Source organism: Schistocerca serialis, chromosome 3, assembly GCF_023864345.2.
Source record: "Schistocerca serialis cubense isolate TAMUIC-IGC-003099 chromosome 3, iqSchSeri2.2, whole genome shotgun sequence".
NCBI lineage: Eukaryota > Metazoa > Arthropoda > Insecta > Orthoptera > Acrididae > Schistocerca > Schistocerca serialis.
The window spans coordinates 115588014-115607150 of NC_064640.1; positions in this window are offsets into that span (position 1 = coordinate 115588014).

The following is a 19137-nucleotide window of genomic DNA, read 5'->3' on the forward strand; positions in this document are numbered from 1 at the left end:
GGAGCTTTATATCCAGCACTGTACATCAAATGGCTGTTTGTGTTGACACAATAAACCATTTGGAAATCAGTAGTATCAAAATGGTTTTATTACGTATGCCTCATGTGAACTAGATAAATGTGAAAAATTTTGTTGCTATCCCATTTGGAAATTCAGTGGGAAGAAATGCTTTCGGCATTAGTATTCTCTTATTCAACACTAAACTGCTGTACAAGGGAGAGGAGTGTCTGTCATTTGGTATGTCACCTCGGTTTTGCGTTTCGTAAGCAATAAAACGATCCTGATATCACTTTCATCAGAAAGAGCTATTAACTTTCATATTCAGTGCCTACGGTAAAAGAACAATACGTAACTTTACGGAGAAAACAAAATAACGTCGAAGGGAAGTAGAATATTTACTGCAGCACATTGCCTTCTTAGCACACGTCCTGGGAGTTGATAAATGTGTGGGAAGAGTTATCCGCCGATTGTGACTCTACCCAATCTACCGAGGTAGCATCCAAATAGGTGACGTACTCATTTCCACAAAGGTTGCTTTAGACAAGCTTCATAAGCCTGGAATATACGAAATCGGCTTGCAAGAACGGTATGGCATACACTAGTAAGACAGGACAACATAGCAGGTTGGTGATAACAGAGGATCATAAAAACGGTACCATTTCCGGAAGCTGGCACAGACACTTGTCTTCAAGAGAAAAGCACAAGGGGAGACTGAGATTGTGAAGCAGTCTGCCAGGAAGGGTGCTGTCACAGCTGCAGACTCCCATCTTCTTGGCTGGCAGCAATAGCCGGCCTGGACGCCGACGGTGATCACGAGGCTCTCCCATGGGGCACGGCAGTAAACATGCGGCCGAAGGCACTACGTCGTCCCAGCCGCCGCTGCCCACCGAGGGGCAGCAGCACGTCATTCCGCAGCCTAGCTCTTCACTCGTCAGTACTAGCCTTTTGTATCCCGCCTGGAAGGCGGCGCGCCGGTCTGCTCTTGTAATCTGAAGGGTAGGCCGAATGTAGGAAGCGAGTAGGAGCAGGTGAGGTAAAAATCTCGGTACTGCTTGTAACGTAAAAGTATATTTAATAGAGAATATTAGTCAATGACATATACGTAACTTACGGTAAAGATGAGCATGTGGGTGCGAAACCGGATGTATCAACGCTAACACAGGCAAAATCTGTGGTGTCTCGCCCACTATGAAGATGAAACAATGTTGGTTAGTCGTCAGCACGCGATCAAAATGGGCATACTCTGGAGCGGCGCTCGTGGAGCTGCACAGCGCTGGCTGGTGCCAACCTAAGAACTCTTACCCACGTAGCTATCGATACCACATAGCCAACGTAAGTTAAAACAAAAGCTACTAACCCCAAAAGCCAGCATTCCTGCAACACAGTCAAAACTCTAACTCCATAACATGCTTTGCAAATGAAATTAGGGACAGTTTGAAATATGCGTGTGTAGTTAGTCAACGTGGTGCTTGCGCTTCAAACTGACACTTTGCTCCCCTCGTTGTTGAGTGTGATCTTCGCATCTGTCCTTTACCAATCCATTCATAAACACCTAAGCCAGGACTTACTACTCCCTTTTAAGTAGAGTGACTTCCATCTCAGCTATTCCTCTGACGACTAGCTCCTGTACCTCATCTGTTTCCTACCCCAGGAGCTCAATAACAACAAATTCGTCATTTTTATTTCCCTTGATTACGAAAAGGAATAATATCATTTATGGCACTCTAATCTCCTCTTCAAACTCCAAACCTATGAATTTCTTATAAATTACGTAGGGGAAAGTTGCCTTTCTTGTACCAGCTCCTAATTTGTACCACTGCTATAAAATTCGTAACTTTTGTACTAACCGAAAGAGAAGTCAGCATGAACTACGTGCTTCTTGGAGCCATATTGTTTACTATGAGCACTGTGTGTTGAGGAACGGATCGTATGACGACACCGTTAATTTTGTTGTAGTTTTCATCTCGCTTTCTGTGTATGTGGCGAAGACAATTACTGTTATCAAGTACGTGATAATATTATTTTTTTATGAGCGAATATTCATGAAATAATCTTAGTTTTCAGTCATGAATTTCTCTTCGTTGTGGTTCGTTTGCAGGAAGCCGTCGAAGGGAAAATATTGACGTTGTCTATAATGTATCGCTTTACGTTTTCTATATTGTACTGGTATAATTTGAGAAACTTGTTCGTACATTTAGCTTAAAAACTGCATTTACTATCATTAGTGCAACATAACGTTTAGAAATGATGGGGTGAATTTTCTAATATGTCTTATCCTTCTTAATTTTTATGGTCACGTTGGACCACATCAGACAATTATTTCCTGACCATCTTCTTCAATAGGTCTTCTTTCCGAATTTGCACAGTACTTTTTCAGTCGTTCAGATTTTTTTGTCGTCCCTCATGTGTAAAGTCTATTTTTGGTTTCAATATTATTTTTGTGTCTTTCAGTTTCTTTAAATTTTCTGTTTTGTTTTGCAAATGGTTTAATCCTAGCTCTTTCATATCCTCCCTGACGTCATTTGGCTATTCTACATGTTACTTCACATTATAAAATTTCTTGATAATTTTTCTTGTTAATCTGGTTTCTGGAGTCCTCATAAAGTGAGCAAAAATGAGATCTCAATTTGTCCGTATAGTGTCTTTAATCGACTCCAGTTCGCCGTACAGCACTTCATTTAGAACTATCCGCCATTGTCCATATGTTTGATTTTTCTTATTTATGCGTGTTCTATTTATTTTTCTTTCTGCTGTCATGATTTTTTCGGTTCTGTTTCTCTGGGTAACTTTGAAAAGAGTTTCACTTTTTGATGACTCACAGTCTTGTTTTAATTTAGTTTTTATTGAGAGACATTTTTATCGTATGTTGACCATATTAATTTTTGAGCATATATCGTTTTGTTAGTCTTTCTTGCCATGCAGGTTACTCGTCCAAGTTGTATGTTATAATTTCTCCTGGGAATTTAAATCGTTTCACTAATTTTAGTTTTGTTGTTATTTACATGGCTGATTTCTAGTACATCTGCTGGTTGCTGGTATTATCTCAGTCTTTTCGAACGATATTTGGAGTCCTATTTTTTGTGTTATATTTTGTGGGCTTGTTATTTGTTTTATGGCTTCTTGACAGTTATTAGCTAGCAGCACTAAGTCATCTGTGAATCCCAACAAGTTTAAGTTTACCTGACCTTTCTTGGTTCCAATTATTATGTTTTTAGGATTTTCCATGTACCATTCCTTCATCGTGTATTCCAGAACAGATTGAAAAGTAGCGGCGGTAACCATCTCTCTTTCTTAGCCATGTTTTAAACGTAAGTGGCTGAACTTCAGCTCTGGTGTTTGCTAGAGTTCATTTTATCATTTTTATTCATTTTGGTTGGAGACCGAAATCCTTATCGTTATCAGTGAAGATCTGTGGATATAATGATAAGCTTTTTTGAAGTTACGAAGCTTACGACTTGTTGTTTTTGTCTTTTTTGTAGTAATCTGTTACTATTTTCACAATGATTCTCGTCCTACATCATCAATTAAATAATTATTTTGTATTACGGTATGACAACAGAAAAGCATTATGAAAAGTGGAGTACACATACACTGCATTCAGCTATAACAGTATATCTAAATGTGGATTATGGATGTGTTCGCATATAAAATGTGCCTAAGCCAACAATTAAGAGGTAGTGTGAAAAAAAAAGAACTAAAATGCAAACTGGGATACAAAAGTATTTGGGCAACAAAAGTATTTCCAATGAAGTTTAAAATGAATTGGAAGAGCTTAGTTTTACATTTGAAGGAGTGATATAGAGAGTTTCGCAAGGATGATCCTATTGAAGAAATGATCAGTTGTAAGAAATGCTCAATGTGCACTTAACAGAAAGTTTACAATCCTGGGAGAAGGAGAGAGAATGTTATACTGCAACGTCTGGAGACAGCGAAGTGAGAACTAAAGTATGCAACATTCCCTTAAACTTGGACTGGTACACGTAGTTAAGCTTAGGGACATAGTTTATGACGGCGATTTATGGACCCACTGGTACATATTAGGAAACACCACTTTCAGGCGTTTAGAAAGTTAACTATAATGTGTTCATTTTCTCGGACTTTTCAGTGTTTAAATCAGATGCAAAGTACAAAATCCTGCAGTTAGGAATGACATTCTCTAAATAATTTGGCAACTTACTGTTTAAAATCTAAAAGGTGTAACAAGTTCGGCAACTCTCCCCTAATTTACTGGATGCTTTCTACCCACTCAAACAACATTTGTCATCATAAGCAACACTATTTCCTGCACCTATTCCAGGAGTGCCCATGACTCTGTCCTTTCTCCACTCCTATACATCCTTTACACTGCTGACATACAGAAACCACAATCTCCTGTATATCCCCAACAGAACGCCTATGACACTGTCTTTCTGGCACTTTTCCCTACCTTCCAGGTACCCCAACCTATACTCTAGCTTCATCTCAAACAGTTCACCTCTTCGAATAACAGGTGGATCCTTAAAATAAGTCAACCAAAAACCTTGACAATAATTATTGGACGAACCACCAACGGCTTCTGCCTCTAGCGCTCTTTTTATAACCATTTATGACCGTCTTATCCAACTAACTAATACACTAAATTATCTTGGATTAGCCGCCGACTGCAAACTAACAAGGAAACCCCCACCTACTAGCCATGGCACAGGAAGCGAAAAATTGACTAAAACTATAGCTGTTCATGTACTATTCTCTATACATTTTCTGTTATCCCATTGTAGGCTGGATATCAGCTCCACTCAAATTCTAACCTAGTCCGCCTTGTTTTTCATATTCGTTTTACTTTCTCTGTACGAGTTCTTTACGAAATAATCCTTTTCGCCTCCCTCATCACAAACATAATTAATACCTCTGAGTATTACTTGCATTCAGCGGTCACTACTCCAACAAACCCATTGTTTTCCTATAATTTCCAATCTTGGAAGGCTGCCGCGCCTGTACCAACAAATCCTTCCAGCTTTAGACCACTCACTCTCCAAATCCTTAATCGACTTCATCCCTCAGGCAACGAAATCCACGTCAGCTTGTAGCCTTCCTCTCAGATCCTACCCAGTTCCCGTCTTCGCCACCTCAGGTCTCCCTGTTTCCTTCCCACCGTCTCCTAATGTATCCTCCTCACAAAACTGGCATGCTCCCGATCCTAGTTACACCAATCCCAAATAACATGCTTCCCTGCCAGCCAACCTTCCACGTTACACCCATTCTTAATTGTCAAGCTTCCTCAGACACTGATAAATCTCACCAAAAGAACGTCTCCTCTTTCAAATTGTGCAGCCATGGTGCAAGTCTTTTCCAATTTAATACAATTACCTCACCTTCTTTATCGCTTTTTCTTTTAACGACCATCATAGTGAAATCATTCTAATAATTTTAGGCATCACGTAAATATTTCACCTTTTTAATATTTAAAATTCGTTTCTGTAAATTTTAAGTGTTTGTGGCTACAAAGTGGCACATTTCATAGCTGCTAGCGAACCTAAAATAATGTGGAGCTGGAAAATGAAAGAAAAATATAGGAAACAGAAACTGACGCATCACGAACCTTGAGTTACTGCTGTCCTACACCAACACGTCCTCGTTTTTGTACTCGTTTGAGTCATACAGGATTCTGCATCTGATTTTTGATATCATCAGGATGAACAGCAGCAATAGGACAGATCCAGCTCTCCCCCTTTCCATGTGGGGTGGATGAAGTAACCACGAAAGAAACAGGAAACAAGGAAAGGAAACTGGCCTAGTAGAGAATGCTACACTTTGGTGTAGGCTACTTGTAACAGTGACTGAAATGTCGGTCTAAGGACTCTCCGATCAGAGCTACTCGGACATCCCTGTGTAATACGGAAATGACCACCAGATGTCACGAGAGGCGCACCCGCTAGTATAAAAGGAGGCGGTGAGTATTGCGTTGTCAGTAGCGAAGCAGTAACACCAGAATGAGTCAGGAAATCTCAATGGTTTTGAAAGTCAACTACTAACTCTGTGTCACATGAGTAACAAATTTATCAAGGATATTTCAACCATTCTGAATCCGTCCATGTCGACAGCTGGTGATGTGACTGTGGAGATGAAAAGCATATAAACCAAGATCAGGTAGATTTCAAATTTGAACAGTGATAGTTTGGCATTCCGGAGAGTGGGTGTAAAAAATCGCATGAAACCAGCGGAAGAAATCACTCGTTAGTTCCAAAGAGCTACCAGCAGTTCATCTAGTACAGTTACTGTGCGTAGGGAGTTAAACGAGCGGGGCATAATGGTCGAGCAGCTTCTCATAATCCATGTATTGTTGGATTCAGAGCTAAGCGACGATTGAGGTCGTGTAAAGTGCGACCCCATTGGACAGCGGTGATTAAAAGCTGCTAATGTGGAGTAATGATGAGTGTGTTTCTCGTGATTAGCACGTGGTCCCATTATTTCACTTAAGAAAACGCTAAATGCTGGAGCATATGAACACATTTTATAGCATTTTGTACCGTGTACAGTAGAGGATCATTCCAAAGACGATGATTCTATCATAATGGTGCTTTAATTCACCATGTCGTAAAGCAGCATCAATGAGAGAATGGCCTGTGGGCAATGATATTCCTGAAATGGACTGGTCTGCCCAAATAACCAAATGAGCAGCTTTGGGGTCAGTTAGTACGAGGACAGCTTTGATCCAGACTCCAGTGTCCAACACCACTACCACCTATAGTTCCGGGTCTTAGAAGTACGGAATACCGTTCCTCGACAGACATTCACACACGTAATCTAAAGAGTCCTCAGGAGAGTCCTAACCGTCAGAAGGGTGAAGGGTAGACACACCCTATTCTAATATCCACTAATAAGATGTCCGGATACTTTGTATCAAGTAGTTTATAACATGACGACGATGCCCCGTGTGGAGAGAAGTTTTACTGAAGTTCACAACAACAACTGAAGGGAATCTTCACGTATAGAACATTTTTTCATTTATAGGAAATCTGTTATTTATATAAAAAAGAATGACAGAAATTACAAAAATTACAATTATCCTAGCAATCGTTCCTTCTCAATGAAATCCTCTCTTTGCTCAGTTCTCTGGCCTCACCTTTCCTTATTTATTTAAACATGCATCTGCGTAACTTTCTGTCTAGGCGGAATCTACTTTAGCAGAGAGTGAAACAATGTGCCGAGGAAGTGCTGAACGCATTCCCTATCGTTGCACAGGGTGTGATCTTACGGACTGAGTTGTTTTGTCTCAGAGCTTAAGTCTTCCAACACGCATCTGCGAAATCCAGGAAGATCTGCAGCGGATAGGCACTTGGTGCAGGGAGTGGCAACTGACCATTAACATAGACAAAAGTAATGTACTGCGAATACATAGAAAGAAGGATCCTTTATTGTATGATTATTTGATAGCGAAACAAACACTGGTAGCAGTTACTTCTGTAAAATATCTGGGAGTATGCGTACGGAACGATTTGAAGTGGAATGATCATATAAAATTAATTGTTGGTAAGGCGGGTGCCAGGTTGAGATTCATTGGGAGTGTCCTTAGAAAATGTAGTTTATCAACAAAGGAGGTGGCTTAGAAAACACTCATTCGACCTATACTTGAGTATTGCTCATCATTGTGAGATCCGTACCAGGTTGGGTTGACAGAGGAGATAGGGAAGATCCAAAGAATACCGGTGCGTTTCGTCACAGGGTTATTTGGTAAGCGTGATAGCGTTACGGAGATGTTTAGCACACTCAAGTGGCAGACTCTGCAAAGAGAGGCGCTCTGCATCGCGGTGTAGCTTGCTGTCTAGGTTTCGAGAGGGTGCGTTTCTGGATGAGGTATCAAATATATTGCTTCTCCCTACTTATACCTTCCGAGGAGATCACGAATGTAAATTTAGAGAGATTCGAGCGCGCAGGGGAGCTTTCCGGCAGTCGTTCTTCCCGCGATCCATATGCGACTGGAACAGAAAAGGGAGGTTATGACAGTGGCACGTAAAGTGCACTCCACCACACACTGTTGGGTGGCTTGCGGAGTATAAATGTAGATGTAGATGTAGATGTGTGCAGAGATTTTCCTACATGCATTGTGGAAACAACCGTTAGACTGTGCCTAAGCCGTTATCCAACTTATAAACTGAAGTGCCGAAGGAACTGGTGCAGGATTGTGGATTCAAATAAAGAGATATGTAAACAGGCACAATAAGGTGCACTTGTTAGGTCGGTTACTACTCCTACAATGGAAGTTTATCGAGATTTAGGTGAGTTTGAACGTGAGGTTGTAGTCGGCGCACAAGCGATGGGACACGGCATCTCCGAGGGAACGTTGAAGTGGAGATTTTCCCGTACGCCAATCTCACGAACGTATCGTGAGTATCAAGAATCCAGTAAAACATCAAACCTCCGACACCACTGCGGCAGGAAAAAGATCTTGCAAGGACGGGACCAACGATGACTGAAGTGTAGCCCTTCTGCAAATTGCTGCAGATTTCAATACTGGGCCATCAACGAAGCGTTAGCGTGCGAACGATTCAACGAAACATCGTCGATATGGGCTTCTGGAGCCGAAGCTCACTCGTGTACCCTTGATGACTGCATGACACAAAGCTTTACGCCTCGCCTGAGTCCGTCAACACCGACACTGGGCTGTTGATGACTAGACACGTTGCGTAGTCGGACGAGTCTCGTTTTCAAATTGTATCAAGCTGATGGACGTGTAAGGGTATGGAGAAAACATCATGAATCCATAGACCCTGAATGCCAAAAGGGGACTGTTCACGTTGGTGGAGGCTCTGTAATTGTGTGGGGCGTGTACATTTGGAGTGATATGGTACTCCTGATACGTCTAGATACGACTCTGACGCGTGACACGTACGTAAGCATCCTGTATGATCACCTGCATCTATTCATGTCCATTGTGCATTCCGATGGACTCGGTCAATTCCAGCAGGAAAATGCAACTCTCCAAACCTCCAAAATATCTCGGCGTGGTTCCAGGAAGACTCTTCTGAGTTTAAACACTTCCTCTGGCCACCAAAAAACATAATTGAGCATATCTGGGATGCCTTGCAGCCTGCCTTTCAGATGGGATCTCCACTCCCTCGTACTCTTACGGATTTATGGACAGCGCTGCAGAATTCATGGTGTCAATGCCCTCCAGCATTACTTCAGACATTAGTCAAGTCCTTGCCACGTCGTGTTGTTGGACTTCTGCGTGCTTACGGGGGACCTACAGGATATTAGTCAGGTATACTATTTTCTTTGGCTCTTCAGTGTACTCCCTTATAGGAGGGCCAGTCCACTAAAGCATGTTGGAATACTGGGAATACTGACGGACTGAAATTGTAAGTAAGGTGCTGAAATTTGTCTGATTAGTTCATGGCTTAAAGCGATTACCCACGCCAGATAGCAGCCCTAGTTCGAGTCTTACTGAAGCAGATAATTTTATTACATAAAGTGGTTTTCCAGTAATGTAACTTCCAATGCAGAAAGAATGATTCACAAGCAGTTGTGTTATGCCAACGAGAATGACTGGGCTGGGGAAAGGTGACCTTGGATTAGTAGGCTTTTTTTTAAATTGCTGTGATTTGGAAAGTGAGCTAGTGACCCGCCCCAGCTTCGTACTGCTAGAACTAAGTGTCAACGACCAAACATATTTGTAATAAATTACATACAAAAACCTTCGTCATGAATCAGTCTGTGTGTTAGTGGAGACCGTATCGAAGCCCAATCCTGAGATTTGCTTTCGCATATAAACAGGAAAAGAAGGCGGAGAACTTTAACTTGTGTATTGATTTACATCGTAAATGTACAGTTCACGGCACTGATGGATACATGATACCTCCTTTGTAGGAACCTTAACTTGGGACGAAATGATGTTGGCCCCGGAAGCGTATGTTCCATCGGGACGCTGAGGGGACTATACGATGAACCGAGCGAATTCGTCACGTAGCGAACTGGACTTTGGCTGCTGCCAGCCGATCGGCTGGCGTCTCTCTTATTCTCTGAAGGCAGTCCCAGCGGGCCTCGGCTGGACTGCTCCAACGTTCGCATGCGACGCGTGTCCGTCCGGCTATGGAAGGGGCGTAACGGCATCAGGGTCGGCAGCAACATCGAGATCTGGTCGCCAGAGAACACCACTCCGCTCCTTATCCTCACACTCTGCTACAGTATTGAAACCTCATCCTCCGACAGAGGCTCTTGTTCTCGGCAGGTGATTGTCTCGTTACCAGTGGTTAATAACCGATTGTACAATGAACAAACGAGACGTGAAAAAGTAAGTGCATATATCACCATGTATCGAATGATAATACACAGTCGGCTGGGAACCAGAATTCGCCACTTTGTCCTCTTCACTTTCTTAGTACCTACAGTGCAACGGAATACATTCGTATTTTCGTATCAAACAGTCGTTATTTTATGCACTTTCAGCTCAGAATTACCACTACTTGCGCCGTATCGCGAGGAGGGAATCGTAACAGGGGTCAGCACTTCTTTCACTGTATGTAAGAAAAGGGATTTTGGTTGTCCACGATGTTTCAGTCCCTAAAGCGTGAAAAAATGTTCAAGGAACGTGCCTACGTAAAACGGTATGCCGATACATGCTGTTATGTATCTGATGTTCCACCATTCGAGCTAAAGACTATCTTTGTTTTAGTTTAAAATTTCGCACAAGCTTTTGTTTGCACAATCGCTCTGCTTCTAAGCACTATGGGACTTAACTTCTGAGGTCATCAGTCCCCTAGAACTTAGAACTACTTAAACCTAACTAACCTAAGGACATCGCAGACATCCATGCCAGAGACAGGATTCGAACCTGCGACCGTAGCGGTCGCGCGGATCCAGATTGTAGTATCTACAACCGCTCGGCCACCCCGGCCGGCGCACAATCGCTCTGCCTGGTGCTCATGAATACCAGGTATCGTAAATGAGTTAAAAGTACGTGTTGGATTTTGAATGAAGATTTGCTAAGAATCGCTGCAGGCATATATTTTACTTCGATATATAGTACTGTTATGGCTTTGCATGCACATTCTATATAGCAGTACAAGTTGACAAGTACTCTATATATTTGTAGTAAGATAAAGAATTCTTTACTGGCTACGTTTCAGCGTGTGGTATTACTCAATATTTTTCCTCATGATTAATGCCTGGCTTGTCTATCATGATTGCTTTATGTCACTAATATAACTGCTTATAAGTTAATATTCATTTTAGGTACCTAAACTATAATAAAAAATTGCGCCTACCTGTGCAGTCAATCCCCCAGTACATCGTTGACTTACGTGTAACAGAGTTTTGTTAAGCAGTCAATAAAATATTTAATTAGCATAAAATCCGACAATCACCTATTGCACACAGTTAATTGATTCTAAGTAGACCTACCATGTAAGGAATTTCTTTGCTTACGATATTTTTTTTAATACTTACATGTCAAGTTGCTCATAAAAGTGTGCATATGTCGACAATTATAAACCAGAGAGATAACTGTCTGAAAATGCTAACTTAGTGCTTCTCTGGAGCTTTGTTCCTTTCGTCGCTTAAGTAGTAGCAACAAAAACGTTGTTTGTATTGACATCTGTTCCGATTAACTAATTTCTAAAAGTTTCTTTTACTTAAATTTCATTTCATGTAATTCCCTGTCTTCATTCCTTAGGGGTTAAAGCGGTATGGTTTGGGGTTCACTTTCCTTTTTCTTTAAATAAGATCCGGAACTTCTTTATTTTATTTAGATTCACCGGAGCTTTATTTGGACTGCTTCATACATAAGAAGTCGACGATAGTGGGCGAATGCCAACAAAATCTATCCCCTAGCGAAGCGATTTAGTATTCCCAAAAACAGGCACAAACGAAGAACCTACGTGCCACCGCCATTTTGGACCCTTAAGTTATAAAGTAAAATCAAAACGTATGCCTCTTAATATGTCGGCAATTCACCACCCATTACCGTCAATTAATTTAATGGTCATTGGCCACTGAAAAAAGTGAATGTAATGATAGTTCTATGATGTGCCTACGTAAGTGATTACAATGGTTTGCTACTTACTGTTACGGGAATGATCTCGTCAATTTACGGGCAATTATCAGTTTTCGACCAATAAAGTTTCATTACGAAATTCTCTAATGCCAGTTCAGTATCAAATATCGCAAATTAAAGAACTATTGCTCAAAGAGAAATAACTCTGCACTCCTTTACAACAATGTCGTACAACGCTATCATCTCAGAGTGTGCAAATCCTCCAGATCACCAGGACGAACACTCGGTTCTATCAGAGTGCACCAACCATATGTACCAAAACCAGCTATTTCTACACAGAATTAATTCTGAATTTGCGGCACCGGAATCCTAGTTAGAATTTATGTCACATACTGACCTCAAATTTAATTACGACGTCACAATAAATGCTTCGTTTGTGTATAGTCTCCTCAAAAGATACTTCTATCTCCAATAAACTATTTAAGCACACTCTTTGTTACTACACAGTCATACCTCCCTCATTATTAATTCAGATAGTCACAATGTGAACCACTAGCCAATATTCCACTAGCAGAAACTCGTAGAACTAACAAATCAACTATGTCGAGCAGGTAATTATTCGGAACACTAAGCGACCAAATGCTGCTATCCTGTAAGTTCTACTATTTGGCTGTGAGTATTGGTACTTCAGCTTAATGAAACTCTCAGTACGTCAGATATTCTAAGAGTACCCAGTTCGGCTCGACTCTTCCACCATGACTCTCCTCATGTGAACCACGCAATATGGACTGACCGTAAAACCCATTCTAATCCATTTTGGAACCATTTCCACAAACAAACGTACAGCGATACCACTACTTTTGACAATTAAGTCACTATTTCCTGCGGCCGACGATTCTTTTTCTAGTGTCCGGCTGCTATTATCTCATCTTTTCCACTGCCCTCCGCTCAAAATCTTAATGCTGGCCATCTGCATTTGTATTCTGCAATGTTTTTTAAACAAACACATCTAAGCAACAAATAATACTAAAATATGAATATTTAATGCAAATCATCGTAAATATGACGACTACACCGGTATATTAAAACGAAATAAAATAATAAAAAACGAACTACCGTGACGACAGATAAAGTAAAGCACCTGTCTTTGATCCGTCACATACCGATTACTTATGCTTTCTGCAGAAATGCTAGCAACAAGCCCACTGTAAAAAAAATTATCAGATAAAGCGAACTAAATTAATCTCTGGTTGTTTTGTTGATACTTTGGCCTACTTTTGCACTCATAAAGTTTTACAGTGCTTTTTTTCAGCGACGAATTGGGATTTATTTTTGAGATTGTTCTATACATATATTCATCAGCGCAATTTATATTTGCCCTTTATGCTAGTTACATTAAGTTAATTATCAGAAGAACGTTCTAACAGATGTGGCCCTGGCGTATCCTTGTTTTTATTTTTCTGCTGCTCTTAGATTATCAGTCTGATCACCAGTTTTTTGTGTATCTTAGTACAGATAGGCTGATTCTCTTAGTGTTCAGTTCCACAAGACAACTGATCGAAATGGCACTCTTGGACTTTACCTGTATCAAGTTTTAGATTGACATTTTAACACTATAGGCCACACTGTGTGCCGATGTTCTGCGTTAAATTATAAAACGTTAAGCAGTAGCTGTAGGAGCTACCGTCAGTGTCCTGTCCTCCAGCAAACTCTACCCAAGATAATTTTACGTATGTAGTGATTCCAAGTCTCACCATTTCCCCTGCTTTCATATCATATTCATCCATAACAACATAAAACATAACACTACACTGCATAAACGCTCATAAAAGTCATACATCCTCTTCACTACGTTAACTGTTCTTTGGAAGGCACTGGAAAATAACATACGATCTTTTGCCATATTTCATGCGTGCATCCGTGATATTACTAATTCTTGTGCGGATATTTCGTCTGACAACCTTACAGCAATTCTGAAGGTGAGTCACCTGCAAGATATTGAAATCGCTTTACACAATACACTTGTTCTGAACAGTACTTAATTTGGACATTGTTAGCATGGCTAAATATTATGAACTAGTTGTCTGTTTCCATAGCTCATTAATCAGAACGGCAGGATATCATACGAGGGTCCCGGGTTCGGTTCCTGGCTGGATCGGAAATTTTCTCCACTCAGGCACTGAGTGTTGTGTTGTTTTCATCATCATATCATCCTCACCGACGCGCAAACTGCCGAAATGACACCAGGTGACGGGCTACCCGACGGGACATTTCATTTTTATATAATTTTGATTTTATGTTGTGTGCTTGTAGTGGGGCAGCCTCAACAGTTCAGGTCCATTTTGAAAAATGAATAAACTGCAAGACAGCTGCTTACTCCACATTCTTTTATTGTGTAGACGACCGTTTTCGGAACAGTTAAAGTTCTATCATCTGGTGCAAAAAATAAAATCACTTAATCGTTTGAGGTCATCCTCACTCTAATTTTATCTTGGAACCAAAGGTTCTGCGTCGAAAAGGTAAAAAAGAAAAAAACTCTATAACAGCCGTTTCCCCGTGCTGCGTGAACGGGAACACAAACAGGGAAACAGGTAACAACCATAGTTTTCCTGTTTGTGTTCCCGGACGCGTAGCACGGGGAAAGGTTTCTTTGGAATGTTTGTCCCTTTTACATCCTTTTGACACGTATCCTTTGGTTCTGTGACAACACTGGTGTGAGGAAGGCCTGAAATGATTAAGTGATTTTGTCTTTTACACCAGCTGATGGAACTTAACTGTTCCGAAACCGGTCGTCTACGCAATAAATGAGTGTGGAGTGTCATGCGGTTTCTTCATTGATCAAAATGATTATATTTTGAATTTTTACATAAATAACAATTTTTGTGGTTTTCGGTATGACACAGCATTGATAAATATAATATAAATTTCGAATGTCAAATGAATAGTTCGCTTTCCAGTTCCAACAAGAGTTTGAAAATGGCCTAAAATTTCGCAGTTTGAAATCCTGTACTTGCATTTATGTTTGAGTGTTTCGATTTTGGTCTTCGGTTTTGTGGTTTAGGATAAAAAGAAGAAAGAAATATCTTCAGATGTGGAGTATTGTCTCATTTATTTTAGTATATGGAAAGGAAACAGTGAAGATTTTGTAGTATGTCGTTTACAGATGGTCTCCTAAAAGCTGTACTTAACACACAGTGAGCTCTGTGAATGGCGGAAAAAAGAACGTATCGTGATTGGTACAGATCGCTTCCCTATCCTGTATCAGTTCAGTTATACACTGAGGCACCAAAGAAACTGGTATAGGCATTCGTATTCAAATTCGGAGATACGTAAACAGGCAGAATACCGCGCTACTGACGACAACGCCAATATAAGACAAGTGTCTGGCGCAGTTCTTACAAGGGAACCTCCCCATCACACACCCCTCAGATTTAGTTATAAGTTGGCACAGTGGATAGGCCTTGACAAACTGAACACAGATCAATCGAGAAAACAGGAAGAAGTTGTGTGGAACTACAGTATGAAAAAATAAGTAAAATATACAAACTGAGTAGTCCATGGGCAACATACGGAACATCAAGGAGATTATAAGCTCAGTAGCGCCGTGGTCACGTGGTTAGCGTGAGCAGCTGTGGAACGAGAGGATCTTGGTTCAAGTCTTCCCTCGAGTCAAAAAATATTTTTTTTTCAGATAATTATCAGAGTTCAGGCACTCACACATAATCAACATCGCTCTCCAAAATTCCAGTACATGTTCAGATTTGCTTGGACATATGCAGGATTTGACGGTCTACACACGGGAAAATTTGAAAACGTTAAAAACATATGTTTTGACACAGCACAGAGAAAACTGTCCGACTGTGAAACTGTTGCATTCATTTGTTGCAGTTTATGTGACACACTCTTATGTTTTCATCACATTTTTGAAAGTGATTATCACATCCACAAGAAAACCTAAATCGGGCAAGGTAAAAGAATCTTTTTACCCATTCGCCAAGTGTGCAAGGTAGGTGGGTCGACAACATATTCCTGTCATGTGACGCACATGCCGTCACCAGTGTCGTATAGAATATACAGGGTGTTTCAAAAAAGACCGGTATATTTGAAACTGCAATAAAAGCTAAACGAGCAGCGATAGAAATACACCGTTTGTTGCAATATGCTTGGGACAACAGTACATTTTCAGGCAGACAAACTTTCGAAATTACAGTAGTTACAATTTTCAACAACAGATGGCGCTGCAAAGGATGTGAAAGATATAGAAGACAACGCAGTCTGTGGGTGCGCCATTCTGTACGTCGTCTTTCTGCTGTAAGCGTGTGCTGTTCACAACGTGCAAGTGTGCTGTAGACAACATGGTTTATTCCTTAGAACAGAGGATTTTTCTGGTGTTGGAATTCCACCGCCTAGAACACAGTGTTGTTGCAACAAGACGAAGCTTTCAACGGAGGTTTAATGTAACCAAAGGACCGAAAAGCGATACAATAAAGGATCTGTTTGAAAAATTTCAACGGACTGGGAACGTGACGGATGAACGTGCTGGAAAGGTAGGGCGACCGCGTACGGCAACCACAGAGGGCAACGCGCAGCTAGTGCAGCAGGTGATCCAACAGCGGCCTCGGGTTTCCGTTCGCCGTGTTGCAGATGCGGTCCAAATGACGCCAACGTCCACGTATCGTCTCATGTGCCAGAGTTTACACCTCTATCCATACAAAATTCAAACGCGGCAACCCCTCAGCGCCGCTACCATTGCTGCACGAGAGACTTTTGCTAACGATATAGTGCACAGGATTGATGACGGCGATATGCATGTGGGCAGCATTTGGTTTACTGATGAAGCTTATTTTTACCTGGACGGCTTCGTCAATAAACAGAACTGGCGCATATGGGGAACCGAAAAGCCCCATGTTGCAGTCCCATCGTCCCTGCATCCTCAAAAAGTACTGGTCTGGGCCGCCATTTCTTCCAAAGGAATCATTGTCCCATTTTTCAGATCCGAAACGATTACTGCATCACGCTATCTGGACATTCTTCGTGAATTTGTGGCAGTACAAACTGCCTTAGACGACACTGTGAACACCTCGTGGTTTATGCAAGATGGTGCCCGGCCACATCGCACGGCCGACGTCTTTAATTTCCTGAATGAATATTTCGATGATCGTGTGATTGCTTTGGGCTATCCGAAACATACAGGAGGCGGCGTGGATTGGCCTCCCTATTGTTGTCTTGTGACAGCCAGAGCGAGAGCACCAGCAGCAGCGAGTACTGTTTGTATAAAGCGTTTTTGTACTTATTTGCTGCGCTTAGCTTTTAAATAGTTTTTCTGGGAAAACCTAGCGTAGTTTTCGCGTCTCGTATTTCAGTGAGTGTTTCTTGATTATCAGAGTAGCTCATCAGAAGATTATCTTGGGAATTTGTCACCGTATAGAGTAGGGTAAACATAGTCATGTGTAGGGACTGTGGTTGTTGTGAGCGGACGCAAGGAGAATTGGCCACTCTTCGGGGGCAGGTGGAGGCATTGTCTGTTAGGCTCATCGAGCTCGAGGCGCAGGCGTCGGCTCGTAGTGGCGTTGGGGCAACTGTGGTGAGACCTATGCCTACTTCGGTGGCCTTGGAATCACATGGAACCCATGATGTCGCTGCGTCTTCCGGCAGTGAGCATCTTACCGGTCAGCCATCACTCCAGGGTGAATGGCGGACAGTGGTGGGCTCGCGCGTGCCTGGCCGAAAGGCGAAGGTGGGATCTGGCCGCGTGGCAGCTGCCTTACCCCTTTCCAACAGGTACGGGGTGCTTCCTAGTGGTGATGACATCGTTTCCGAGCCACCACAGGATGCCTCGCCTGTTGGGCCAGTGGCCGATTCTCCGGCAAGGTCCCGACAGTCACAGAGGGCGGGCCTATTAGTTACAGGGAGCTCCAACGTTAGGCGGGTAATGGAGCCCCTCAGGAAAATAGCGGGTAGGTCGGGGAAGAATGCCAGTGTGCACTCGGTGTGCTTGCCGGGGGGTCTCGTCCGTAATGTGGAGGAGGCCCTTCCGGCAGCTATTGAACGCACTGGGTGTGACCGGCTGCAGATAGTAGCACATGTCGGAACGAATGACGCCTGCCGCTTGGGTTCTGAGGCCATCCTTGGTTCCTTCCGGCGGCTGGCTGATTTGGTGAAGACAACCAGCATCGCACGCGGAGTGCAAGCTGAGCTTAATATCTGCAGCATAGTGCCCAGAGTCGATCGCGGTCCTCTGTTTTGGAGCCGTGTGGAGGGTCTAAACCAGAGGCTCAGACGACTCTGCGACTATAATGGTTGCAAATTCATCGACCTCCGTTATTGGGTGGAGAACTGTAGGGCCCCCCTAGACAGGTCAGGCGTGCACTACACACCGGAAGCAGCTACTAGTGTAGCAGAGTACGTGTGGCGTGCACACGGGGGTTTTTTAGGTTAGAGGGACCCCCCCCTTGGGCGAAACGATAAAATACCTGACGGCTTACCAGAGAGGACATTATCATCGTTGATAAAGAACGTCCGTCCTCAGAGACCAAAAACAGGAAAAGTTAACGTAATATTGGTAAACTGCAGGAGTATCCAGGGCAAGGTTCCTGAATTAGTATCTCTTATTGAAGGAAATAGTGCGCATATAGTATTAGGAACAGAAAGTTGGTTAAAACCGGAAGTGAACAGTAACGAAATCCTAGACACAGAATGGAATATATACCGCAAGGATAGGATAAACGCCAATGGTGGAGGAGTATTTATAGCAGTAAAGAATTCAATAATATCCAGTGAAGTTATTAGCGAATGCGAATGTGAAATAATCTGGGTTAAGTTAAGTATCAAAGGTGGGTCAGATATGATAGTCGGATGCTTCTATAGACCACCTGCATCAGCAACCGTAGTAGTTGAGCGCCTCAGAGAGAACCTGCAGAACGTCGTGAAGAAGTTTCGTGATCATACTATTGTAATAGGGGGAGACTTCAATCTACCAGGTATAGAATGGGATAGTCACACAATCAGAACTGGAGCCAGGCACAGAGACTCTTGTGACATTATCCTGACTGCCTTGTCCGAGAATTACTTCGAGCAGATAGTTAGAGAACCAACTCGTGAAGCTAACGTTTTAGACCTCATAGCAACAAATAGACCGGAACTTTTCGACTCAGTGAATGTAGAAG